This window comes from Mytilus trossulus, chromosome 1 (genome assembly GCF_036588685.1).
Source record: "Mytilus trossulus isolate FHL-02 chromosome 1, PNRI_Mtr1.1.1.hap1, whole genome shotgun sequence".
Lineage (NCBI taxonomy): Eukaryota > Metazoa > Mollusca > Bivalvia > Mytilida > Mytilidae > Mytilus > Mytilus trossulus.
In genome coordinates, this window is record NC_086373.1 from 34,088,925 (window position 1) to 34,116,319 (window position 27,395).

The window sequence follows — 27,395 nt, forward strand, 5'->3', positions numbered from 1 at the left end:
GGGTCAATCTATTTAGGATGATATGTGAGCACCAGTGTGATAAACATTGGATTGGATTTTTTTCGGTCTATAGTGACATCTCTCAGCACACTTGGAACAGTGAGATTTCCCTTTTAAAGATTTGGTTTCATGAAGAAACTTTGGCAAATATATCATCAATAATTTGTTGTTGATTTTACACAAGAGTTCCAAAGGGTGAAGTTGAAATCATCCCTTCGTAAATTTACGGACGCCGTCACGAGTTCGTTATTGAATAACCGTTTCACAAATGATATCGGATATGTTCCTAACGTCGCAACTACAATCTTCTTCCCTTAAATAAATGTGACCTACCGATTTAGACTATTTACCGGATTTGTTATAACATTAGCAACACGAAGGGTGCCACATGTGGAACAGGATCTGCTTACCCTTCCGGAGCATTTTCATTTTAGCCATGGCGTTGTCAGTTTATTTTTGATTTATGAGTGTGTCCCTCTTTTTTCTCCCTCTTTTGCACCTTTGGCGGTTTGTTGATTTAAAACTAAAATGCATCGTAGTGTTACCAATTGTCGAAATTTAGCGTTAGCAAGGTATAACTTAAAGTAGATAAGGAGTTAAATACAAAATGTAATCCTGGTATCTATGATGAGTCTATTTACTATGAAACACATACGACAGTTAAAGTTGAACATAAGGTCTTCAATTAAATACAACATGAATTGATGTCCATTTAAACATGTCAATGTATGTTTCTCCCCCGAGTTTTTAAAAGTCTTAATACATTTTACAGAGACTGTCCGTCAACACGATATGACTAAAGGCAACTAATGTTGAGACTCGTGCAGAGCAATTATCTTTAAATATATAATGATGTCTAAATCCAAGTACAACATAACCAGATAGATTATGATTGTATATTTAATTTCCTAGTACATGGTAAATGGCTAGTCTGTAAATAGATTTCTGGTTTCATACAGCAACACGAGTTGTTAAAATTCGACTTGAACTTGCCTTATTTTCTTTCTTTTTTTTTAAATTGAAATAACAATTAACAAGAATGTGTCCTCAGTACACGAATGCCCCACTAGCACTATCATCTTCCATGTTCAGTGAACGTGAAATTGAGATAAAAACTCTAATTTGGCATTAAAATTAGAAAGATCATATCATAGGGAACAAGTGTACTAAGTTTGACGTCGATTGGACTTCAACTTCATCAAAAACTACCTTGACCAAAAACTTTAACCTGAAGCGGGACAGACGGACGAACAAACGGACGGACGGACGGTTAGAGGTAATACAGTATACCCCCCTTTTTTCAAAGCGGGGGTATAAAAATTAAACATAAATTTACATATATATAAACACACATATAATATATAATATTGTAAGAATATGATAAACATTTTCTTTTTAAAGATTTTATATGGGATTACAAGACAAATATCAAATCTTCAAGAATTTTTAACATAGCAATTGCAATTAGCTTTTGTTGGGTTTTTTTAAGCAAATCTGGAATATAGTTAGATGGATAATTAGAACTGTATTGGTGAAGTCATTGTCACGTTAACATGTCACTCTAAGGAATTGTAAGAGGAAATTCAGAAAAACAAACTAAATTAGTTGCAACGTAAGAATTTGAGTAGAGCTATAATAAGAACAAAGTTACTCATTTAACGTTAATTATTTCCCTAAACATTTTCATGCAATTTGTGGATTTCATCTCTTAGGAACTAAATGTTTAATTAATGAACATTAATAGCCTTCGTAACAAACTGTTCTGAAACCAAAAACTAAATTTTTAAATTCGCAGTTAAAATAGAATAAAAATCACAAATTTTAAAAGGAACTTGTTGGTACAATAAACTTAACAGTCATAGACTGAAACATTAATTGTTTAAGTGTAAAGATATGAGAAATGGGAAGTTGACAATGTTGTAGCTGCAACTATCAGATTTATAATTTCTCTTAATTCAAGACATCTCTTATTGAGGCAAAGTCAAGAAGGGGTTTCAAGTATGAGGCTTAACTTTTAGATGTTGTGGTTTTTCAAGTTCACTTAAATATATAAAATTCAAACTCTCACTCGAACGCGGGTTATTAAGTGACATGTCATCATAAATTGGTTTGGGGAGGGTTATTTGTTGTTGTTATTTTTATAATCTAATGTAGTGTGGAAACCACTATTAGCTTAGCGGTCCTGCTTTCAAATAAAAACAGACACAAACAAAAAAACACCAAAAAACGAGCAACAGTCCTAAAACAAAAACGAAGAAAACTAGAGATTGTGGAAGTAGAACTGCACCAAAAAACTAGGTAAATTTTGTGATCCGGAGTGATAGGCAGATCATGATGGCGTCCAAAATTACGCAATGTTTTTTCATTGTGTGTTTTACTCTTAGAATATAGTATTTCGATTGGCAACAGAGGGGGTTCGTGCTGACATAAAGCCTGTTTCACTTCATCCCATTGCATGGTTCACGACTGTTTCGTTCAAAGTTGAAACATTTTTTAAACCGTCGCCCTTATCTTTGTCCCAAGAAGTAACATAACTAACTGGTGAAATGCTATGTTATTACAACATTTAGAAATCTATTTGATAAGATAAATTGTTTTCGTAGGGCAACAACAGTGTAGGGGAAGTAAGCACTAGAATGTTTACAAATCGTTTGATTATTAATATTGTTATATGGTGCTGAAGTGTGGGGTTAAGAAAACAATGATATTATTGAATCTTTGCATATAGAATTTTGCAAGTATATTTTGAACATTAAAATATGAACCAAATTGTATTGTTTATGGAGAGCTTTGTAGAGTACCTATGTCTATTTGTATTAAATCCAGAATGGTTTGTTTTTGGGAACGTATTTTAAATAGTAAAATAAAAGAGAAAATATCTCGCACTTTATAAGAAATTTTATATACTTGACGAAGGTGATGTGTATCACTCTATATGGTAATCATGTATCAAAGAAAAAAATTGTACTTAAATGTGGTAATAACCATTTGTGGAATAACCAAACTGTAGAAAGAAATGATATCCTGTCAAGACAAGTTAAACAGTTTCCAGGTGAAAATTTTTTGGACAATTTAAAAGCACAAATATTTAACTCACCTAAGTACGGGGCGCCGAATGGGACTCTTGTGGTTTTGTACAAAATTCAATTCTGTCATAACAAAATCATTTTTGTCTTACAAAACTATGTGCTACAGACTTGTTTTGTGAGAACTTCAATTTTGTGATGACAAAAATTCATTTGTGTAGACAAAATTCATTTTTGTAGACAAAATTCATATTTGTCATGACGAAAGTCAATTTTGTCAAAAAGGTATGCAAATATAAAGATATGTGCATACAAAATTGACTTTTGTTACCTGATATGGAAATTAAATCACAAAAGTCAATTGTGTGAGGTAAGATTCATTTTGTGAGACAAAATTGACTTTTGTGAGACAAAATTGACTTTTGTGAGACAAAATTAACTTTTGTGAGACAAAATTGACTTTTGTGAGACAAAATTCAATTTTGTCAATTTTGTTGAGACAAAAGTAAATTTTGTTAATTTTGTTGAGACAAAAATCAATTTAGTCAATTTTGTCAATTTTGTTGAGACAAAAGTCAATTTTTGTGACGACAAAATTCAATTTTGTTACAACAAAATTGTTTTTTATGAGACAAAATTGACTTTCGTGAGACAAAAATCAATTTTGTCAATTTTGTTGAGACAAAATTCAATTTTGTTGAGACAAAATTCAATTTTGTCAATTTTGTCTCACATTGGTCAATTTTGTCTCACAAAAGTCAATTTTAGTGATCGTATGGGTAAATTTTGTCTCACAAAAGTCAATTTTGTTGAGACAAAAGTCAATTTTGTCAATTTTGTTGAGACACAACTTCAATTTTGTTGAGACAAAAGTCAATTTTGTCTCACAAAAGTCAATTTTGTCTCACAAAAGTCAATTTTGTCTCACAAAAGTCAATTTTGTCTCACAAAAGTCAATTTTGTCTCACAAAAGTCAATTTTGTCTCACAAAAGTCAATTTTGTCTCACAAAAGTCAATTTTGTCTCACAAAAGTCGATTTTGTATGCAAATTAGTTCACAGAAACCAAAGTAAACTAATTTGAATACAAAATTGACTTTTGTCGCCCAATTTTCAAATTAGGTAACAAAAGTCAAGTCTGTGTAACAAAAATGAATATTGTCATGACAAAAGTGACTTTTGTCCGCTGATAGATAATTTTGTATGACAAAATTTTAAATTTGTAGTATGATACAAATTTTGTTAAACTGAACTCATTTTTGTTGAACAAAAGTCACTTTTGTCCGTACAAAATTGAAATTTGAGTACAAAACCATAAGAGTCCCATTCGGCGCCCCGTACTAAGAGTATTGATTACATAATTTATGAGACTGAATTTGGTTGTGAGAAACATTTCTCTGTTCTCCCACCTGATTTGATGTATAATATTATTAGATTTATATGTGGAAGTCACAAGTTGCCAATTGAGGCTGGTAGATATTGTTTCTATTGATAGATTTGAAAGAATTTGTGATCTATGTGATAAGGAACAACTAGGTGACGAGTTTCATTACATATATAATTGTAACTTTTTTAGTGCTGGAAGACATAAATTCATACCTGTTCATATCTATAGCAACAGTAACATTATCAGTATGTCTGAGTTTATGAATAGTCATGATAAATATACACTTATACGCTTGGCAAAATTTCAAAGTTTCATAGTAAAATCTTCAATATTTCATGCGTGTTGACATCACAAAAGAATAATTATGTATGATAATCTAAATATCATTTATATTATATACTTCCAACACATTTAACCGGATATATCAAAGGAGAGACGAAAGACTACCAAACAGATATTCCTACAACCGAGTTAAATTGACAATGCCATGACAAAAAACGAAATATGGGATAAAGCATATTATTATGTTAAGGTACGGTGGTGATGTTTACCGTATCTTTTGAATCAATAATAAATCATAGCAAAATGGGGTTAACAAACCTCCAAACCATCCATGAGTGATCTTTCTGTAATGAGTAATGAGTAGTACCTAAATTAAATCTATTCACATCCTTGAAAATCGAATAAAAGATGTTTTGTTTTATTTCTTCAAATATTTGAACAATTTTACATAAGTCCATGCTTACTATTATTATTTTTAGAAATGGATGCTTGTAACATATTTCATTTCCTCATTTCTTAATTATTTATTTTTTTAATATAATACTTTATATGGACGTTGCATGTCGATGTTCTGTAGATTTTACTTTTTTCTGTTGATATATACTGTAAACGTTTTGAGTATATGCTATCTAGTGAAAGGCGTGTATAATGTCAAATCATAATGATACCAATTGTTTAATCTCAAAAACACTAGTAGATTTCCGATGCTTTTATCGATAAATAGGTTTAGTTTGATGTAATAGACTTAGACTTTGGCTTGTCATGTTTACGTGTTTTTAATTCAAGTAATAACTGCGTGAATTATTTATGTAAATGTATATTTTATTATTTTAAAGTCGATTTGAAAAAAATCCATAGAGCGTGTGATTGTATATTTAAGTATACGACACCAATAAAGGTTTTGTCGTTACCTAGAAGCTGAGTATTGCTATTTCATTTTAGTGTTGTAACAAAACTGATGTTTCAAGTTCGAATCCGGCACTCGACTAAAATATAATTGACTATAATATAGGATTGTAAGTTTTCCTAGTAAAGGTCGGTGGTTCTCTCCTCGCATTTCGGCTTCCACCACAAACAAACACTCACCGCCACTTAATAGCACAATAGTTATCAAAAGTACCAGGATTATAATTTTATACGCCAGACGCGCGTTTCGTCTACATAAAACTCATCAATGACGCTCAGATCAAAATAGTAAAAAAGCCAAACAAATACAAAGTTGAAGAGCATTGATAGTGCTGAAAATAAATAAACCCATCATAGATAACAGGACTAATTCTGTATAAAAGCCAGACGCACGTTTCATCTACAAAAGACTCATTAGAGACGCTCGAATCCAAAAAAAATTAAAAAGGCCAAATAAAGTACGAAGTTGAAGAGCAGTGAGGACCAAAATTCCTATAAGTTTTGCCAAATACAGCTAAAGTAATCTATGCCTGACGTAGAAAAGCCTTAGTATTTAAAAAAAAAATTTTTTGTAAACAGTTAATTTATATATATATATATATAACCATATCAATGACAATTCGTGTCAGAACAAAAGTGCTGACTGCTGAAAGAGTGTAAAACACTAAAAAGTAAAATCACAAAAATACTGAACTTAGAGGAAAATCAATTCGGAAAGTCCATAATCACATGGCAAAATCAAATAACAAAACGCATCAAAAACGAATGGACAAGAACTGTCATATTCCTGACTTGGTACAGGCATTTTCAAATGTAGAAAATGGTGGATTACACCTGGTTCTATAGCGCTAACCTCTCACTTTAATGACAGTCTCATCAAATTCCGTTATATTTACATTGATGCGTTAAATAATCAGACACAATAAATAAAATAGTCAAAATATGGGTACATCAGTCATCATCGTATAACAATATAACAATTTTAAAGGGAACAATTTAACAGAACACAAAAACATCTACTATCTACGAACACATTTGAGTGTCTGACGTCAGAAAATTTTATATGACACATAAATTTGTCGTTCAATGTGCATACAAACAATTTCAAAATTTACATAGGCAATGGTAGCATACAGGGTTAAAAAATCAAAAGTATGTAAGAATAAATTTCAAAAATAGACCGAGATTTAAACTACTCCAAAAGTTAAATATAGAATTTATAAGGATCCACAAATAGTTAATTCCGCTACGTGATTGAATGATTTTGACGTTTGTGGTTCAACGTATATTGTAATTCAGAATAGAAATAAATCATAATGACATATAATAGAACAATATCATACTGACGGGATCTTTTCAAGTACAGAGTCACGATATAAGAACAAAAGAAATACAAAAATTCGCATATACAAAACAAACCACAAAAAAATGAAAGCCAATACAAACACATTGACGAGATGCATAAGTACCGAGCCACGTAAAACGGATATCACATAAAACCATTCAACAGTAAAATACTAATAATAGAACAAAGACAAATGAAAGAACTATAAAACACGTTGTTAAGATGATAAACAACATCAGTACGCAGAATCTATACATCAAGACCATCGTGTATTATTTGAGAATATTTATCAACAAGGTGACTTGGTACCTTCCGATGCTATCAATCAATCAATGTAACAAATATGCGTCCAATCCTGATACTTGTAGATTTTGCTAAGATGGATTTCTTTTCAAATATATGTCTATTAAGGATAAGCAATCTTTTTCATTTCATATATCAACGTAAGCCTCTTTGTAAAATTTAAGAAAGAAAAGAAAATTAATGCTTTACATTGGCGTTTTACAATTTTGCAATAATTTGTTTGACTACTAATCGATTTTTTAACCAAGTCATTGCATGGCATAAATATATTATCATTCATCCTTTTCCTGGTGTTAATTAAATTTATTTTAATGAGAACCCAAATATATTTGACAAGTAATGAATGAAATATTCAGTTTCTGCATCAAATTAAAGCTTCTGCAAGATAATTTACATATAACTGATTAAATAATAATAATTTCTAGGTGTTAAAAGAAAATATCTTGTTTTGCTTTTAGATGTGTTTCAAACAACTTAATAAAATCCAGCTCAAGTTTTGCAAATTGTTATCCGTAAAAAGTAATGTAATTGCAGTAATATAAACAAATGCATGTCTCGAAATTTTACCATTTGATATATGAAGTCAACAGACGAAAGTTTAAAAAAGAAAATTAGAAGTTGCGGTATTTTTGCCCATGACATACCTTTTCACCAGATATCAAATGAGATCTTATTTAACTATACAAAAATAAATATGTTTTTTCGTCAAGACTATGGGTAGTATTTTCGTCCAACAAATTGTTTTGGAATAAATGTGTTTGTTATATAGTTTGTAAATTATTAGTAGTGAATACAGGTTAATTGTATATGTAATATGGTCATAGACAGTTAATCGTGTTCTTTCAGCTATCCGTGGTGATATCGATGCAAAATGTAACAGTCATGGTTGCAAAAGCTTAATGACACCTTTAAGCTAAATGACGTCTCGTCATTGATGTCAGTCACTGTAACAAAGGCTTTATCAAACCACTAATCTGTATCACTATGACGTAATACCACATAATGTATATGAAATGGCTTTTTTCAATATCTCATACCGTATTAACCCTCAGTCAATATAATCACTCGAGCAGAGCTCTTGGGATTGTATTGGTGTCTCGAATAGATACGGATGTGATATTAAAAAAATATATGATATTCTCGATTTATTTCCGATGCAAAGACCACTACCAAAATATGCTATCTTTAATAATATGACAACTGTATTGTAACTATATCCTTTCTGAATAGAGGGGAATGTCAACATATTTGTGCTGTGTAAAGAATATTACCATAAAGGATCAGTTGACTGTTCGTAAAACCTAAAGAAGTAAAGTAAAGAATAAAAACGACTTACGTAAAACCAAAATGGCAGCCTCTTGCTTAACCAAGTTTTTGACAACAATATATCCAAATGCTCAACTAACGCCCCAAAGGCACTAACTAACTCAACCTTGTGAGGATTTTATCGCAAGTCAAGGTTGTTTAACACTATCGAAGTACAAATAAGTCAATATGACTTAAATCGCAAAACAACTCATTACAGTCTTAGAACAATAACCTTTTTAAATAACAATTTCACCAAATGTTGCGTTTTATGCTATTATCGGGAAAGCTTTGAAAAATAGAGTAATTTTTAGTTTAAACATATTTATTTATAGTGGATTGGGAAACAAGTTTTGCAACTTATATTAATCCCTTTCTACTGTGCAGGTGCGAGTGCTGCCTTGTAGCGGCATTTGCCTACTCTTTTTCGAAATCTACAAGGGTTTCTTTAACGTGCAAGAGATATGGCTCTCTCTTAACACGGTTCAGCCATTTATCGTTCCAGTCCGACGGACTATCATCGTTTCCTCAAGACCATACTCGCAAATGGTGTCAAGGGACAGCCGAAAATTGAATTTCTGAAATTTTCATCCCAAACGGGAATCGAACCAGAAACCTTTGTGTTAGTAGTTTGGTGCACTAACCACTACACCACGGATCTCTTTTTGAAAGCCAAAATCATCAAAAAGGCAAAGTCTTAAATTAAACATGACCACAATTGTTAAAAACAGCTTTCAACTTTAAAACTATAAAAGATAGAAATTTAAAAATAAAAGCAATAATGATCCACAAAAGTACTGTAAGACGACTCCTTATAGGAGTTATCACTTTTAATTGACGATTTTATCAATGATTTCCCATAGCCAGAAATTAGTAGTGGTTTTGCAAATTAAAATTCATAATATGCAAATGAGAATTGTACCACGTAATAGTAGTTTGAACTGGACTGGCTTGATAGGCTTGAAATCATTAAAATCTTTAAAACACGGATATTATAAGTTGCCCGTCACAGAGTCCTTATTTACAAATCACTTTGATATTTCCGTAAAGTTGTCAGGCGGTCAAAATCAAAACAATGAACGCGAATTAGTGAATTTTTCGTGCTTTCGTGAGTTTATTCTTCTTGAAATAGTGACATTTTAATTTTACGTGGGAACCTAAAGTTCAACGACTACACATACAAGGTTTGGACTTGCTTATTCTTTGGAAATTCAAGTTTCAAATTTCACCCCGGCAACCTGTTTTTCTAATGACCTTGTAAGCCAATTTTCAACACGAAGTTTGCCAATTTGACGTTTCAGCCATTTTAGCCTGTATTTTATACTGCAATGTTAAAAGCCTCTCGCTTCGATTTTTAAAATAGCTCAGGAACCTGCATGTTTGCAACCACAGTCATTAGGTTTCGTTTAAATGGTGTATATTGTTGTGTATATTCATTTTCTGCCCCGGCAACCTGTCTATCATTTAAATTAATATTAAAACATTCATTTTTCCAAAATTCCCTATCATTTTAATGTAATTTCTGTGACCCGTATCCGATTTCTTTAGTATAATATTCAAATAAACAAATCGGCGTTGATTTCTGGATATGCTTTTTTTAGGCTATTATCTCTGAGAGAAATGTAGTATCAGCTATCACTAAGACAAAATCTACAAATAAGTCAGTTTGATTTATTTAATTCCCTGAAACTGCGATGTTTACTCCCTTTATTTTAGTTATATTCTTGAGAGTATTATTTTGTAGTCTTTTTGAAGAACTACTGATCTTTTACGACGATTTTCACCAATAAATTAACAGGTAATGTAATAACCGGATTACGATGGTAAAATGTTTACTTCTGTATAAATCCGCTTTTCGAATACAGGTATTTTTATAATAGAATAATTTGCATAACAGCGTAGACAACCGCGATACTTATGTTGATATAGATTCCACAACTGCAATAAGTGTATTGCGATATTTCTTCCCTCGAGACAGTTAAATATTTGAAGCGCGAGGCTTGTCGAGCTTTTTAAATAATTGAATTTTAACTGTTGAAGGTGAAGAAATATCGTAATACACGAACTACAGTGGTGGAATCTGTTTTCTCTAATGATTGTTATCCTTCTTTTTCAAAGATTTGAGGAAAGAAGTGTCCTTTTGATGTGACGTCATCAGACAATGTCGCCTTTTTCATGACGTCACAATTAGAAAATTCAGAAGAAAAAATATTCAACGTCACAATCAAATTCCAACTAATCATTTGCCGAGAACAGATTTTTCACTAGTGGGGAGAAATATTTTTCTCACAACGGTCAGGAAATTTGAAAATAGCACAAAAATTAGAGAAGTAATAATACTGAATCATTTACCTTGAACTTATTTGTCATCGGCTATCGATAATAGTTATCAAAGGTACCAGGATTATAATTTAGTACGCCAAACGCGCATTTCGTCTACATAAGACTCATCAGTGACGCTCATATCAAAATAGGTATAACCCAAACAAATACAAAGTTGAAGAGCATTGAGGATCCAAAATTCCGAAAAGTTGTGCCAAATACGGCTAAGGTTATATATGACTGGGAGAAGAAAATCCTTAGTTTTTCGAAAAATTCAAAGTTTTGTAAACAGGAAATTTATAAAAATGACCACATAATTGATATTTATGTCAACACCGAAGTGCTGACTACTGGGCTGGTGATACCCTCGGGGACGAAACGTCCACCAGCAGAGGCATCGACCCAGTGGTGTTAATAGTTATCAAAGGTACCAGGATCATAATTTAGTACGCCAGACGCGCGTTTCGTCTTCATAAGACTCATCAGTGACGCTCATATCAAAATAGTTATAACCCAAACAAATACAAAGTTGAAGAGCATTGAGGATCCAAAATTCCCAAAAGTTGTGCCAAATACGGCTAAGGTAATCTATGTCTGGGATAAGAAAATCCTTAGTTTATCGAAAAATTCAAAGTTTTGTAAACAGGAAATAAAGAGGATTTTGCGCACGCTCAGTTTATCAGAGGCCTCCCAAAGTTCATTTAAATAGCAGTAAAAAGTAATGTTCATGGCGGTTCACAAAGAGAAAAAGGGAGTTTAAGTATGTAACATTGTATTGTAGTCCTGTAATGTTGTGTTGTCATTTTTTTTTAATGTTTTATTTCACATGGCCATAAAGAGGGAGGTTTGGCATGACACAAAAACAGGTTCAACCCACAATTTCTTTTCTTTTAAAAACTGTTCTGTACCAAGTCAGAAATATGGTCATTGTTTTATTTTAGTTCGTTTCTGTGTGTGTTACATTTTAACGTTGAGTTTCTTTTATGTCGTTTGATTCCTCTTATATTTGAGTGTGCATTCACATTTTTATAAGACGTGTCACGGTACTTTTTTATCCCAAATTCATGTATTTAGTTTTGATGTTATATTTGTAATTCTCATCGGATTTTGTCTAATACTTAGTTCGTTTCTGTGTATGTTACATTTTAATGATGTGTCGTCATTTTCTTAAATCTATTGCGTTTCCCTTGGTTTTAGTTTGTGACCCAGATTTTTTTTTTTCTATCGATTTATGAGTTTTGAACATCGGTATACTACTGTTGCCTTTATCTAAATCAACACACACAGTTTAGTCCTCTGTTAGGTATTCGTATTATTAGATTGAGGCATTTAGAACCTTTGTCGACCCCAAAGCTTAAATGTTTATTAAACGTACGAAATGAATTGGGATTCACAGACATCTAATCTGAACCAGTCATTTGATGAATTTATTGATAACATGAGAGCGCCAAGAAAATGTCTTGTCCACACTGTTATGGAAATGATTAAATCATAAACTTCATTTGGAATGATTTTTTTATTAATGTAAGATTTTCCATTTGAACCTTTTTGACACAACAATGCGACTTAAAATATTTCAAAAAAAATGACAGGATTCTGCCTTCAAGTATTATAGACGTTATTAACCACATTGTAAAGAAGTCTAATCGATGTTAATGTACATATGAAAACTGATGACCTATCCAGCTGTTCTCTAACTGGATGTTTTTATTGCAAAATATCATATGAAATATAAATGTGTGATATGATTGCTAATGAAAAAAACACTACACCTTAGATCATTTGACCATAAAGTAATCCACAGGTCATCACACGGCCTTCAACAATGAACAAAACCAATATTAAATAGTATTAAAAGCATGTAGAATCCCGCAATTACTAATTTAAAACAATTCAGAAGGGAAATCTAGCAGCCCGATAGTTGTACACAAAATTAAAATAATTTGATATACAGTTACAAATCTGCGACAACCACTGAATTACAGGCACATACAAGTACATGTGATTTGTTTCGTGTATGAAAGAAAATTTACAATGAAAGTAATCATACATTATAAAAATCTATTGGAATACCATAAAACAGGTTATATTTTGTGATGACCTATACTGCTCTATTCTCCTATTTCACGGGGGATAAACTTTCGCCGTTTTCTAATGTTGTTGTTTTTGTTTCTATACGAAAAGATATAAATGTTATATATTTGTACGTTGATTTTTTGAAAAATAAATCGATCCTTTTTTCGAAAATAAGTCGTTAACAGTTAATTTAAGAAATTAGCATAATGGAAATACGCATGTATTATATTAACAAAACATGGGGATAATATATATTAATGCGTTTCATTATCATTAATTAAAATTGTTTTATTTTGCAGTATGATTGCCAAATCAAGTAAGAATAATGTCTTTGACTCATGAGTGCGTATAGATACCTGTTCACTTAGAGTCTCTGGTTTTAAAGTGCTGATGGTTTAAATCTTTGAGATACATTATTGATTCGTTAGAAGATATCGATTGAAGAAATATATAACATCAAAAAGATTTAGCATAAGTAAATTCGATTCAAATATTTAAAGCAAAACCGATAAAGAAAGTTCGGTTTAATTTTGTGAAAATTGTATATGCCTTTCCTTCGAAGTGAAACGATTCAGAGTTTGATAACTGTATTCAGCATGGAAAAGATGACAGTTACTGCTTGACTTCCTTGAACGACCTGGTATCCTAGTACATGTACCTTTATAAAAAGTAAACCTTAAGGCAGAAAGGTAGATCGCTTCATGAATTGTTGAAAAGCAAATGTTTGCATTATAAATCAATCATTGAGTTGCATTTGTCATCCAGCATCGATTTAATGGTAAAGTTAATCTAAAAAGGATGCAGTGACTATATAGCCGTTGGTACTGTTTTATGTAGTTATTATTAGGTTTCAAAAGCTTTTTAATGGCACAAAATATAACGGCAACATGCAGTTTTGTATATCTCCAACTGACAGATGTTAAAAATACAAATTGTAATAAAAACTTAACATTCTGAAATATACTTGTAATCAATGGTTTTTAATTGGATCTTTTTTCCCAAAGAACATAAATTTTTCGTGTCATTGCATCTTCTTTGAAAATTTACACTGTACAACTCTCGATGATTTTGATCAATCAAGTACAGAGAATTAGATAGCTGGTTCATCATTGATTTACCTGTTACAAATATATACGTAGTCGATCAATTCAAACTAGACTAGACATTCAATAGGTTTTTCTGCCCAAAGAAAAAAAAATTGGGATAAAAGATAGAATTATTACAACCCGTTCAATTTTATCTAGAATTCCTGTGGTTTAAAAATGTTTCATAAAAATGAAGCGAAATGACGATAATACATGTGACTGTGATATTATTACAGTTTTTCATTCTAGATGTTCATGATAAGATTATACCACGTTCTTATTTCAACGTAGGCGTTTGTCATGAAAGCTGGTATTTCTGTACACAAATAAATAAAAGTAAACTATTTTAGCACAAGATATGTTAGCACATGATATCCTAGGCCATCTCAAACGTAGAAACAGTAATGGATGAAGTACAGTTCTATGGATATATCTTAAAATCTAGTAATATTCTTTACCATTTGAAGGCTAAAGCAAAAAAAAAAATATTATAACACGAAAATACAGTCTACGACATTAGAATTTATATTTTTGTTAGGGGTTAATAAAAAAAATGTTACATATTTCTCAAGTGTTTGGTAGCCGGCTAAACCGACACAGTATGTTTGGTTGTGTTCTATAATTGCTTACATCCAATTCCTTTGAACTTTGGTGGATTGTTGTCTCATTTTCAATCAAACTACTTCTCCTTAGGACAGATAGGGCGAGATATAGAGGCATAATCATGGTTTGGTATCGGTTAGTCAACACGTTTCTTAATTTTCTTACTTTATTTAATATTATAATTCTTGTAATCTGAGATCGGTGCACCTGAGATCACCCCCAGTTTTTGCAGGGGTTCGTATTGCTTATTTTAGATTTTTTTTGTGTTTTGTGTACTATTGTTTGTCTGTTTGTCTTTTTCTTTTTTAACCATGGCGTTGTCAATTTATTTTCTTATCTATGAGTTTGGCTGTACCTCTGTTATCATTTGCCCCTCTATTGTAATTAACATGTAACAGGCATTTGACGTAGTGTATGCAATGACGTGATTTTCCTTATAGAAGACATAATTTATAAATGTGGAATAATATATTTTTCATAATTGATATGCGGCAGAGGTCAGGCAACACCATTAGAGAATGACACTTGCTAATAATCTCTATAAAAGTTCCTTAACTTCTAATTAGTATCCCCTCTGCGCCTTCAGAAATAATCACTCAATATTGTTAATGTCTGCTTATTCTGGTGAAACAAATCACTTTCTGATATCATTTCTACCCCGATATTATGGCATCAATATCAATAGAAAATCAATAATTTTTACCTTATGTAAAACAAATCTCCGTTCCCATTACTTAGAAATCACATAAACAGGTGCAAGACTTCATTTTAATGTGTTCAAACGATGGAAAAAAAATAATAGGAATTTTACGTATAATGTGAAATAATTATGATATAGGTTTGATTTGGATGAATTATTTAAACACCCGAGGACAGACACCCGAGAAAGTCTTTTTCAACCAGATTGATATTTGATGCTGATGTCTTCATTATATTATAAGTACTGAGAAATATGAAATGTGAATGACGTTAATTTCTCTTCAAGGATTTTGGAAATGTATTTTAAGGTTTACATGGAAAGGAAGTTTAGGGTATGTACTGATAAGTCGATTTGTGTTTTTCTAAAGCAGACAGCTAAATCAATGTTTACACACTGAATTAGTATTAATTCAATCATTCTTTTACAAATCCACATACATATTGAACAAGGAAGCTTATTTATATTTACCGAAGTAGAAAATATAATAATATTCTGTCAAGTCTTTGTAACCTCTTATTTGAAAGGAGGGACTGAAATACTGCAAATAAACTTGCATACAAGTATTATAAGTATTTACTGTGACAAAGTTGCATTATGATTACGCAGCCTACAAAATTTAGTGTGTATTCGTAAAAAAACGAAACGGCTCCATCATTTAGTCTATATTTATAACAGGGGAACAGAATATTTCTTTTTTTAACATTTAACTCGATTTTTAACGTTAAATTCAAACTTCAACAAAGTAAAATAAGCCCATCGAATAATTATGCTATTATGGTCATAATGAAATTTGTTGGTGGTGCGGGATTCCACTTGTCTTAAAACCAATCAGCTCTAGGTAAGTAAATCTTTCTTTTTTTATTCGTCATATTGAAAAAACATATTGTCGTCTGATATGTACTTCATACGTGTTTCTCGTTTCACGTTTTTCGTTTTTGTTACCCCGACTTTGTTTTTTGTCCATGTATTTACGAGTTTTGAACAGCGGTATACTACTGTTGCCTTAATTTATATAGATTAGGCCGTTGACGGTGATTTTTGCTGTTTGAATTGTTTTACACTTGTAATTTTTGGTGCTCTTTATAGCTTGCTGTTCGGTGTGAGCATAGGCTCCGTGTTAAAAGCCGTACCTTAACCTATAATGGTTTACTTTTATAATTTGTTACTTGGATGGAGAGTTGTCTCATTGGCAATCATACCCCAGCTTCCTATATCTACCTACAATAATAAATAAAACGAGGTATCCAGTATGCAAATAAATTGTATTCTTTTGATTCATGTGGATTGATTTATTTTCGTGGGGACCAACTTTCGTGCATGTTCGTTGATATATAGTTTCGTGATTTTGCCGAATTCTACATACAGGCCTAAGGAAAATTTGTTATTCGTTGGAACATTTAGATTCGTGGTTCACCTGAATCTGAACCTGAACCTGAATCCATGAAATCCACGTAAATTGGTATCGAACGAATAATAATGAATCCACAGTAATAAAACAGCACCAATTTACTCTTAGTCTGGCATATAAATTTGTATATTGCTAACTCTCAAAGCATATATATGAAGCACTAAGACATATAACAAAAGAATAATTATAAAAATATGCATCTATAAATATTCAGTAAATTATTTCAATGAAATAAAATATTTAAACTGAAATAAAAGCTCTTTATTTAGCGTAAAGATACATGAAAAATATATCCAAGATTACCTGCAGACCGATCCACTTTAGAACTAAACAAGACCTCTAAAATGTGGTATTTCCAAATTGTAACTTTATCTTTAAGAATATTTGGTGCATTTAAGGCAGTAGACCAAGGTTAAGGGAAATTACTCTTAAAATCATCAGAACGTTTGTGTCAACCATTTTCATAAATATATTCGTAGCTTCTAGGTTACATAGATGATTTTCAAACGGTTTCAGGTAAGGGCTTAAAATACATTAATGAAACTTGACTTTTGCAAACGCATTACTGATTTAAAGAGTTATCTCCCTGAACTAAGGTCTACTTCCTAAATGTACTTTCCTTATAACTTGTGGACACTATACATGGGAAATCTAGAAGACCAGAACAGAGAGAAAACTGTATTTTGTTAGGACACAAAAACACATGAATCGTCAGTCATGTTTCTCCTTCTTTGGTTTGAATTAAAAGTAGCACGCCCCAAAACTTTGAACATAAGGAAAAAGTCAACTTAACCTTATGATAAAATCCCATTACGTATAGTACTGCTAAAATTATACTATGAACAAATGATAGTAATTGGTGGAAGTGATTTTGTACTTAGAAATGTAGATGGCAGCTAAGGCGACTACCATTTGATTTTCTATTTGCTATGAAGGCAGTAAAATTTCGAAAATATGTATCGTTGCCTATATTTAACTGGGGGTCCTGTCCCACCGAGAATATTAAATCATTGTCGCTGACATTAGTGTGTTGTAAGAAGGGTCAATTCTTTTTCAACCTCTACATATGAATGGGTGCCTTAGTCAATGTGGCAAACACATTTGAATAATATCCTAAACACAGTTGATTTCTTATTTTAGATAAACATGACCTTAAATAATTTCAGTGACTATTCGTTTTAATAGACTGTCCCTGTTTTATGCTCTAAAACTTCTTTTAGAATGCAAATCCCGTGGAAACATTTGTCTTTATCCTTTGTATAACTTTTTCTATTTTTGCCTATTTTAATGTTGAACTACTTTTTCTTTAATTTATTTATTTTCGTTCTAGAGACCATTGATAAAAGTGTCTGGTTTCATATTCTTTAAACAAGGACTGTTTGTATTCGAAAGTTGATTATTAAAATCATTGCTTAATATTTGTACATTGTGCTTACTTTGGATTTTGTTTAAATATTCTCAGTTCTTTAAAATATATCTTATTGCATGATTACATTTAATAATATTGGGAGGGGTGTAAAATTATTGTATATGAGCTTTAAAACCAGGAATAAAAGACATACTCGTTTAAATGACAGATTTTTAAAAGTTACTGAAAGGTAAGGGGGTTCAGAACATATCTATTTTTACTTCTTGCATTAGTAATTATGATTAGATATATTGATTTGTAAATTAACTAGATTGAAGACGTATCAATTAGTATATGTAAGTTTAAATCGGGCTATATTAGAAACATCGGTTGCTTAACAGAAGGTTCGGGAACCAGGCAGAAGCTAGCGAACAATAGCTAGCGAACAATAAGCCAGCGAACAATAAGGCGATATATCGAGAAACCAAAAAACAGAATAAGACAACAACGGCCGTTAAATAAAAAAGTATTCAAAAAGGCAGAAAATCAGTTAAAATATAGCAATTTTAACTCAATTTTGAAATGGTTTTTATCCAATCCATTGATTTAACAAGTCGCATTACTTTTTAGGCTAATATTCAGTACCACAATAACTCTGCATCTATCAACGGATTATTTGTAGGTGTAGGGCCACCAATGCACCCACTTCAATTTAGAACGTATGTAAAAGTAGTCCTACCCTGTAAATTATAGCACCTTTTATGTCATTGTTTAATTTAGAGCTCAAAATTTGAAAAAAATGTCAAAAAATTAGGGGGGTCGGCCTATTCCAGGGCTTCTAGAGAAAAATAATGAGGGGTGTCACGGGGAATGACTATATAGGTCTTGTAGAGGAGAAACAGGCGCTTCTTTTGCGCTAGGTATCGAAGGGCGCTATGTTCAAAAATCTAAAACTAGGGCTCAAAATTTGAAAAAAATGTCAAAAAATTAGGGGGGTCGGCCTATTCTAGGACTTCTAGAGAAAAATAATGAGGGGTGTCACGGGGAATGACTATATAGGTCTTGTAGAGGAGAAACAGGCGCTTCTTTTGCGCTAGGTATCGAAGGGCGCTATGTTCAAAAATCTGAAACTAGGGCTCAAAATTTGAAAAAAATGTCAAAAAATTAGGGGGGTCGGCCTATTCTAGGACTTCTAGAGAAAAATAATGAGGGGTGTCACGGGGAATGACTATATAGGTCTTGTAGAGGAGAAACAGGCGCTTCTTTTGCGCTAGGTATCGAAGGGCGCTATGATCAAAAATCTGAAACTAGGGCTCAAAATTTGAAAAAAATGTCAAAAAATTAGGGGGGTCGGCCTATTCTAGGACTTCTAGAGAAAAATAATAAGGGGTGTCACGGGGTATGACTATATAGGTCTTGTAGAGGAGAAACAGGCGCTTCTTTTGCGCAAGGTATCGAAGGGCGCTATGTTCAAAAATCTGAAACTAGAGCTCAAAATTCGAAAAAATTGTCCAAAAATGGGGGTAGGGTTGGCCTATTCCTGGAGTTCTAGAGAAAAATAATGAGGGGTGTCACGGGGAATGACTATATAGGTATTGTAAAGGAGAAACAGGCGCTTCTTTTGCGCTAGGTATCAAAGGGCGCTATGTTCAAAAATCTGAAACTAGGGCTCAAAATTTGAAAAAAAATGTAAAAAAAATGGGGGTAGGGTCAGCCTATTCCTGGAGTTCTAGAAAAAAATAATGGGGGGTGTCACGGGGTATGACTATATAGGTCATGTAGAGGAGAAACAGGCGCTTCTTTTGCGCTAGGTATCGAAGGGCGCTATGTTCAAAAATCTGAAACTAGAGCTCAAAATTTGAAAAAAATGTCAAAAAATTAGGGGGGTCGGCCTATTCCAGGGCTTCTAGAGAAAAATAATGATGGGTGTCACGGGGAATGACTATATAGGTCTTGTAGAGGAGAAACAGGCGCTTCTTTTGCGTTAGGTATCGAAGGGCGCTATGTTCAAAAATCTAAAACTAGGGCTCAAAATTTGAAAAAAATGTCAAAAAATTAGGGGGGTCGGCCTATTCTAGGACTTCTAGAGAAAAATAATGAGGGGTGTCACGGGGAATGACTATATAGGTCTTGTAGAGGAGAAACAGGCGCTTCTTTTGCGCTAGGTATCGAAGGGCGCTATGTTCAAAAATCTGAAACTAGGGCTCAAAATTTGAAAAAAATGTCAAAAAATTAGGGGGGTCGGCCTATTCCAGGGCTTCTAGAGAAAAATAATGATGGGTGTCACGGGGAATGACTATATAGGTCTTGTAGAGGAGAAACAGGCGCTTCTTTTGCGTTAGGTATCGAAGGGCGCTATGTTCAAAAATCTAAAACTAGGGCTCAAAATTTGAAAAAAATGTCAAAAAATTAGGGGGGTCGGCCTATTCTAGGACTTCTAGAGAAAAATAATGAGGGGTGTCACGGGGAATGACTATATAGGTCTTGTAGAGGAGAAACAGGCGCTTCTTTTGCGCTAGGTATCGAAGGGCGCTATGTTCAAAAATCTGAAACTAGGGCTCAAAATTTGAAAAAAATGTCAAAAAATTAGGGGGGTCGGCCTATTCCAGGGCGTCTAGAGAAAAATAATGAGGGGTGTCACGGGGAATGACTATATAGGTCTTATAGAGGAGAAACAGGGCGCTTCTTTTGCGCTAGGTATCGAAGGGCGCTATGTTCAAAAATCTGAAACTAGAGCTCAAAATTTGAAAAAAATGTCAAAAAATTAGGGGGGTCGGCCTATTCCAGGGCTTCTAGAGAAAAATAATGAGGGGTGTCACGGGGAATGACTTTTTAGGTCTTGTAGAGGAGAAACAGGCGCTTCTTTTGCGCTAGGTATCGAAGGGCGCTATGTTCAAAAATCTAAAACTAGGGCTCAAAATTTGAAAAAAATGTCAAAAAATTAGGGGGGTCGGCCTATTCCAGGGCTTCTAGAGAAAAATAATGAGGGGTGTCACGGGGAATGACTTTTTAGGTCTTGTAGAGGAGAAACAGGCGCTTCTTTTGCGCTAGGTATCGAAGGGCGCTATGTTCAAAAATCTAAAACTAGGGCTCAAAATTTGAAAAAAATGTCAAAAAATTAGGGGGGTCGGCCTATTCTAGGACTTCTAGAGAAAAATAATGAGGGGTGTCACGGGGAATGACTATATAGGTCTTGTAGAGGAGAAACAGGCGCTTCTTTTGCGCTAGGTATCGAAGGGCGCTATGTTCAAAAATCTGAAACTAGGGCTCAAAATTTGAAAAAAATGTCAAAAAATTAGGGGGGTCGGCCTATTCCAGGGCGTCTAGAGAAAAATAATGAGGGGTGTCACGGGGAATGACTATATAGGTCTTATAGAGGAGAAACAGGGCGCTTCTTTTGCGCTAGGTATCGAAGGGCGCTATGTTCAAAAATCTGAAACTAGAGCTTAAAATTTGAAAAAAATGTCAAAAAATTAGGGGGGTCGGCCTATTCCAGGGCTTCTAGAGAAAAATAATGAGGGGTGTCACGGGGAATGACTATATAGGTCTTGTAGAGGAGAAACAGGCGCTTCTTTTGCGCTAGGTATCGAAGGGCGCTATGTTCAAAAATCTAAAACTAGGGCTCAAAATTTGAAAAAAATGTCAAAAAATTAGGGGGGTCGGCCTATTCTAGGACTTCTAGAGAAAAATAATGAGGGGTGTCACGGGGAATGACTATATAGGTCTTGTAGAGGAGAAACAGGCGCTTCTTTTGCGCTAGGTATCGAAGGGCGCTATGTTCAAAAATCTGAAACTAGGGCTCAAAATTTGAAAAAAATGTCAAAAAATTAGGGGGGTCGGCCTATTCTAGGACTTCTAGAGAAAAATAATGAGGGGTGTCACGGGGAATGACTATATAGGTCTTGTAGAGGAGAAACAGGCGCTTCTTTTGCGCTAGGTATCGAAGGGCGCTATGATCAAAAATCTGAAACTAGGGCTCAAAATTTGAAAAAAATGTCAAAAAATTAGGGGGGTCGGCCTATTCTAGGACTTCTAGAGAAAAATAATAAGGGGTGTCACGGGGTATGACTATATAGGTCTTGTAGAGGAGAAACAGGCGCTTCTTTTGCGCAAGGTATCGAAGGGCGCTATGTTCAAAAATCTGAAACTAGAGCTCAAAATTCGAAAAAATTGTCCAAAAATGGGGGTAGGGTTGGCCTATTCCTGGAGTTCTAGAGAAAAATAATGAGGGGTGTCACGGGGAATGACTATATAGGTATTGTAAAGGAGAAACAGGCGCTTCTTTTGCGCTAGGTATCAAAGGGCGCTATGTTCAAAAATCTGAAACTAGGGCTCAAAATTTGAAAAAAAATGTAAAAAAAATGGGGGTAGGGTCAGCCTATTCCTGGAGTTCTAGAAAAAAATAATGGGGGGTGTCACGGGGTATGACTATATAGGTCATGTAGAGGAGAAACAGGCGCTTCTTTTGCGCTAGGTATCGAAGGGCGCTATGTTCAAAAATCTGAAACTAGAGCTCAAAATTTGAAAAAAATGTCAAAAAATTAGGGGGGTCGGCCTATTCCAGGGCTTCTAGAGAAAAATAATGATGGGTGTCACGGGGAATGACTATATAGGTCTTGTAGAGGAGAAACAGGCGCTTCTTTTGCGTTAGGTATCGAAGGGCGCTATGTTCAAAAATCTAAAACTAGGGCTCAAAATTTGAAAAAAATGTCAAAAAATTAGGGGGGTCGGCCTATTCTAGGACTTCTAGAGAAAAATAATGAGGGGTGTCACGGGGAATGACTATATAGGTCTTGTAGAGGAGAAACAGGCGCTTCTTTTGCGCTAGGTATCGAAGGGCGCTATGTTCAAAAATCTGAAACTAGGGCTCAAAATTTGAAAAAAATGTCAAAAAATTAGGGGGGTCGGCCTATTCCAGGGCTTCTAGAGAAAAATAATGATGGGTGTCACGGGGAATGACTATATAGGTCTTGTAGAGGAGAAACAGGCGCTTCTTTTGCGTTAGGTATCGAAGGGCGCTATGTTCAAAAATCTAAAACTAGGGCTCAAAATTTGAAAAAAATGTCAAAAAATTAGGGGGGTCGGCCTATTCTAGGACTTCTAGAGAAAAATAATGAGGGGTGTCACGGGGAATGACTATATAGGTCTTGTAGAGGAGAAACAGGCGCTTCTTTTGCGCTAGGTATCGAAGGGCGCTATGTTCAAAAATCTGAAACTAGGGCTCAAAATTTGAAAAAAATGTCAAAAAATTAGGGGGGTCGGCCTATTCCAGGGCGTCTAGAGAAAAATAATGAGGGGTGTCACGGGGAATGACTATATAGGTCTTATAGAGGAGAAACAGGGCGCTTCTTTTGCGCTAGGTATCGAAGGGCGCTATGTTCAAAAATCTGAAACTAGAGCTCAAAATTTGAAAAAAATGTCAAAAAATTAGGGGGGTCGGCCTATTCCAGGGCTTCTAGAGAAAAATAATGAGGGGTGTCACGGGGAATGACTTTTTAGGTCTTGTAGAGGAGAAACAGGCGCTTCTTTTGCGCTAGGTATCGAAGGGCGCTATGTTCAAAAATCTAAAACTAGGGCTCAAAATTTGAAAAAAATGTCAAAAAATTAGGGGGGTCGGCCTATTCCAGGGCTTCTAGAGAAAAATAATGAGGGGTGTCACGGGGAATGACTTTTTAGGTCTTGTAGAGGAGAAACAGGCGCTTCTTTTGCGCTAGGTATCGAAGGGCGCTATGTTCAAAAATCTAAAACTAGGGCTCAAAATTTGAAAAAAATGTCAAAAAATTAGGGGGGTCGGCCTATTCTAGGACTTCTAGAGAAAAATAATGAGGGGTGTCACGGGGAATGACTATATAGGTCTTGTAGAGGAGAAACAGGCGCTTCTTTTGCGCTAGGTATCGAAGGGCGCTATGTTCAAAAATCTGAAACTAGGGCTCAAAATTTGAAAAAAATGTCAAAAAATTAGGGGGGTCGGCCTATTCCAGGGCGTCTAGAGAAAAATAATGAGGGGTGTCACGGGGAATGACTATATAGGTCTTATAGAGGAGAAACAGGGCGCTTCTTTTGCGCTAGGTATCGAAGGGCGCTATGTTCAAAAATCTGAAACTAGAGCTTAAAATTTGAAAAAAATGTCAAAAAATTAGGGGGGTCGGCCTATTCCAGGGCTTCTAGAGAAAAATAATGAGGGGTGTCACGGGGAATGACTATATAGGTCTTGTAGAGGAGAAACAGGCGCTTCTTTTGCGCTAGGTATCGAAGGGCGCTATGTTCAAAAATCTAAAACTAGGGCTCAAAATTTGAAAAAAATGTCAAAAAATTAGGGGGGTCGGCCTATTCTAGGACTTCTAGAGAAAAATAATGAGGGGTGTCACGGGGAATGACTATATAGGTCTTGTAGAGGAGAAACAGGCGCTTCTTTTGCGCTAGGTATCGAAGGGCGCTATGTTCAAAAATCTGAAACTAGGGCTCAAAATTTGAAAAAAATGTCAAAAAATTAGGGGGGTCGGCCTATTCTAGGACTTCTAGAGAAAAATAATGAGGGGTGTCACGGGGAATGACTATATAGGTCTTGTAGAGGAGAAACAGGCGCTTCTTTTGCGCTAGGTATCGAAGGGCGCTATGATCAAAAATCTGAAACTAGGGCTCAAAATTTGAAAAAAATGTCAAAAAATTAGGGGGGTCGGCCTATTCTAGGACTTCTAGAGAAAAATAATAAGGGGTGTCACGGGGTATGACTATATAGGTCTTGTAGAGGAGAAACAGGCGCTTCTTTTGCGCAAGGTATCGAAGGGCGCTATGTTCAAAAATCTGAAACTAGAGCTCAAAATTCGAAAAAATTGTCCAAAAATGGGGGTAGGGTTGGCCTATTCCTGGAGTTCTAGAGAAAAATAATGAGGGGTGTCACGGGGAATGACTATATAGGTATTGTAAAGGAGAAACAGGCGCTTCTTTTGCGCTAGGTATCAAAGGGCGCTATGTTCAAAAATCTGAAACTAGGGCTCAAAATTTGAAAAAAATGTAAAAAAAATGGGGGTAGGGTCAGCCTATTCCTGGAGTTCTAGAAAAAAATAATGGGGGGTGTCACGGGGTATGACTATATAGGTCATGTAGAGGAGAAACAGGCGCTTCTTTTGCGCTAGGTATCGAAGGGCGCTATGTTCAAAAATCTGAAACTAGAGCTCAAAATTTGAAAAAAATGTCAAAAAATTAGGGGGGTCGGCCTATTCCAGGGCTTCTAGAGAAAAATAATGATGGGTGTCACGGGGAATGACTATATAGGTCTTGTAGAGGAGAAACAGGCGCTTCTTTTGCGTTAGGTATCGAAGGGCGCTATGTTCAAAAATCTAAAACTAGGGCTCAAAATTTGAAAAAAATGTCAAAAAATTAGGGGGGTCGGCCTATTCTAGGACTTCTAGAGAAAAATAATGAGGGGTGTCACGGGGAATGACTATATAGGTCTTGTAGAGGAGAAACAGGCGCTTCTTTTGCGCTAGGTATCGAAGGGCGCTATGTTCAAAAATCTGAAACTAGGGCTCAAAATTTGAAAAAAATGTCAAAAAATTAGGGGGGTCGGCCTATTCCAGGGCTTCTAGAGAAAAATAATGATGGGTGTCACGGGGAATGACTATATAGGTCTTGTAGAGGAGAAACAGGCGCTTCTTTTGCGTTAGGTATCGAAGGGCGCTATGTTCAAAAATCTAAAACTAGGGCTCAAAATTTGAAAAAAATGTCAAAAAATTAGGGGGGTCGGCCTATTCTAGGACTTCTAGAGAAAAATAATGAGGGGTGTCACGGGGAATGACTATATAGGTCTTGTAGAGGAGAAACAGGCGCTTCTTTTGCGCTAGGTATCGAAGGGCGCTATGTTCAAAAATCTGAAACTAGGGCTCAAAATTTGAAAAAAATGTCAAAAAATTAGGGGGGTCGGCCTATTCCAGGGCGTCTAGAGAAAAATAATGAGGGGTGTCACGGGGAATGACTATATAGGTCTTATAGAGGAGAAACAGGGCGCTTCTTTTGCGCTAGGTATCGAAGGGCGCTATGTTCAAAAATCTGAAACTAGAGCTCAAAATTTGAAAAAAATGTCAAAAAATTAGGGGGGTCGGCCTATTCCAGGGCTTCTAGAGAAAAATAATGAGGGGTGTCACGGGGAATGACTTTTTAGGTCTTGTAGAGGAGAAACAGGCGCTTCTTTTGCGCTAGGTATCGAAGGGCGCTATGTTCAAAAATCTAAAACTAGGGCTCAAAATTTGAAAAAAATGTCAAAAAATTAGGGGGGTCGGCCTATTCCAGGGCTTCTAGAGAAAAATAATGAGGGGTGTCACGGGGAATGACTTTTTAGGTCTTGTAGAGGAGAAACAGGCGCTTCTTTTGCGCTAGGTATCGAAGGGCGCTATGTTCAAAAATCTAAAACTAGGGCTCAAAATTTGAAAAAAATGTCAAAAAATTAGGGGGGTCGGCCTATTCTAGGACTTCTAGAGAAAAATAATGAGGGGTGTCACGGGGAATGACTATATAGGTCTTGTAGAGGAGAAACAGGCGCTTCTTTTGCGCTAGGTATCGAAGGGCGCTATGTTCAAAAATCTGAAACTAGGGCTCAAAATTTGAAAAAAATGTCAAAAAATTAGGGGGGTCGGCCTATTCCAGGGCGTCTAGAGAAAAATAATGAGGGGTGTCACGGGGAATGACTATATAGGTCTTATAGAGGAGAAACAGGGCGCTTCTTTTGCGCTAGGTATCGAAGGGCGCTATGTTCAAAAATCTGAAACTAGAGCTTAAAATTTGAAAAAAATGTCAAAAAATTAGGGGGGTCGGCCTATTCTAGGACTTCTAGAGAAAAATAATGAGGGGTGTCACGGGGTATGACTATATAGGTCTTGTAGAGGAGAAACAGGCGCTTCTTTTGCGCAAGGTATCGAAGGGCGCTATGTTCAAAAATCTGAAACTAGAGCTCAAAATTCGAAAAAATTGTCCAAAAATGGGGGTAGGGTTGGCCTATTCCTGGAGTTCTAGAGAAAAATAATGAGGGGTGTCACGGGGAATGACTATATAGGTATTGTAGAGGAGAAACAGGCGCTTCTTTTGCGCTAGGTATCAAAGGGAGCTATGTTCAAAAATCTGAAACTAGGGCTCAAAATTTGAAAAAAATGTAAAAAAAATGGGGGTAGGGTCAGCCTATTCCTGGAGTTCTAGAAAAAAATAATGGGGGGTGTCACGGGGTATGACTATATAGGTCATGTAGAGGAGAAACAGGCGCTTCTTTTGCGCTAGGTATCGAAGGGCGCTATGTTCAAAAATCTGAAA

General features: G+C 34.7%; 1 protein-coding gene across 1 annotated transcript in view; it reads left to right on the forward strand.

The window, feature by feature from the left end:
- The first annotated feature begins 15,357 nt into the window (after positions 1–15,357).
- Positions 15,358–27,395, forward strand: part of LOC134707597 (platelet endothelial aggregation receptor 1-like) — a 69,357-nt gene continuing 57,319 nt past the window's right edge. Inside the window, exon 1 of the mRNA XM_063567536.1 lies at positions 15,358–15,670. The gene's annotated coding sequence lies outside the window, so the exon portion shown is untranslated. The remainder of the gene's footprint in view (positions 15,671–27,395) is intronic.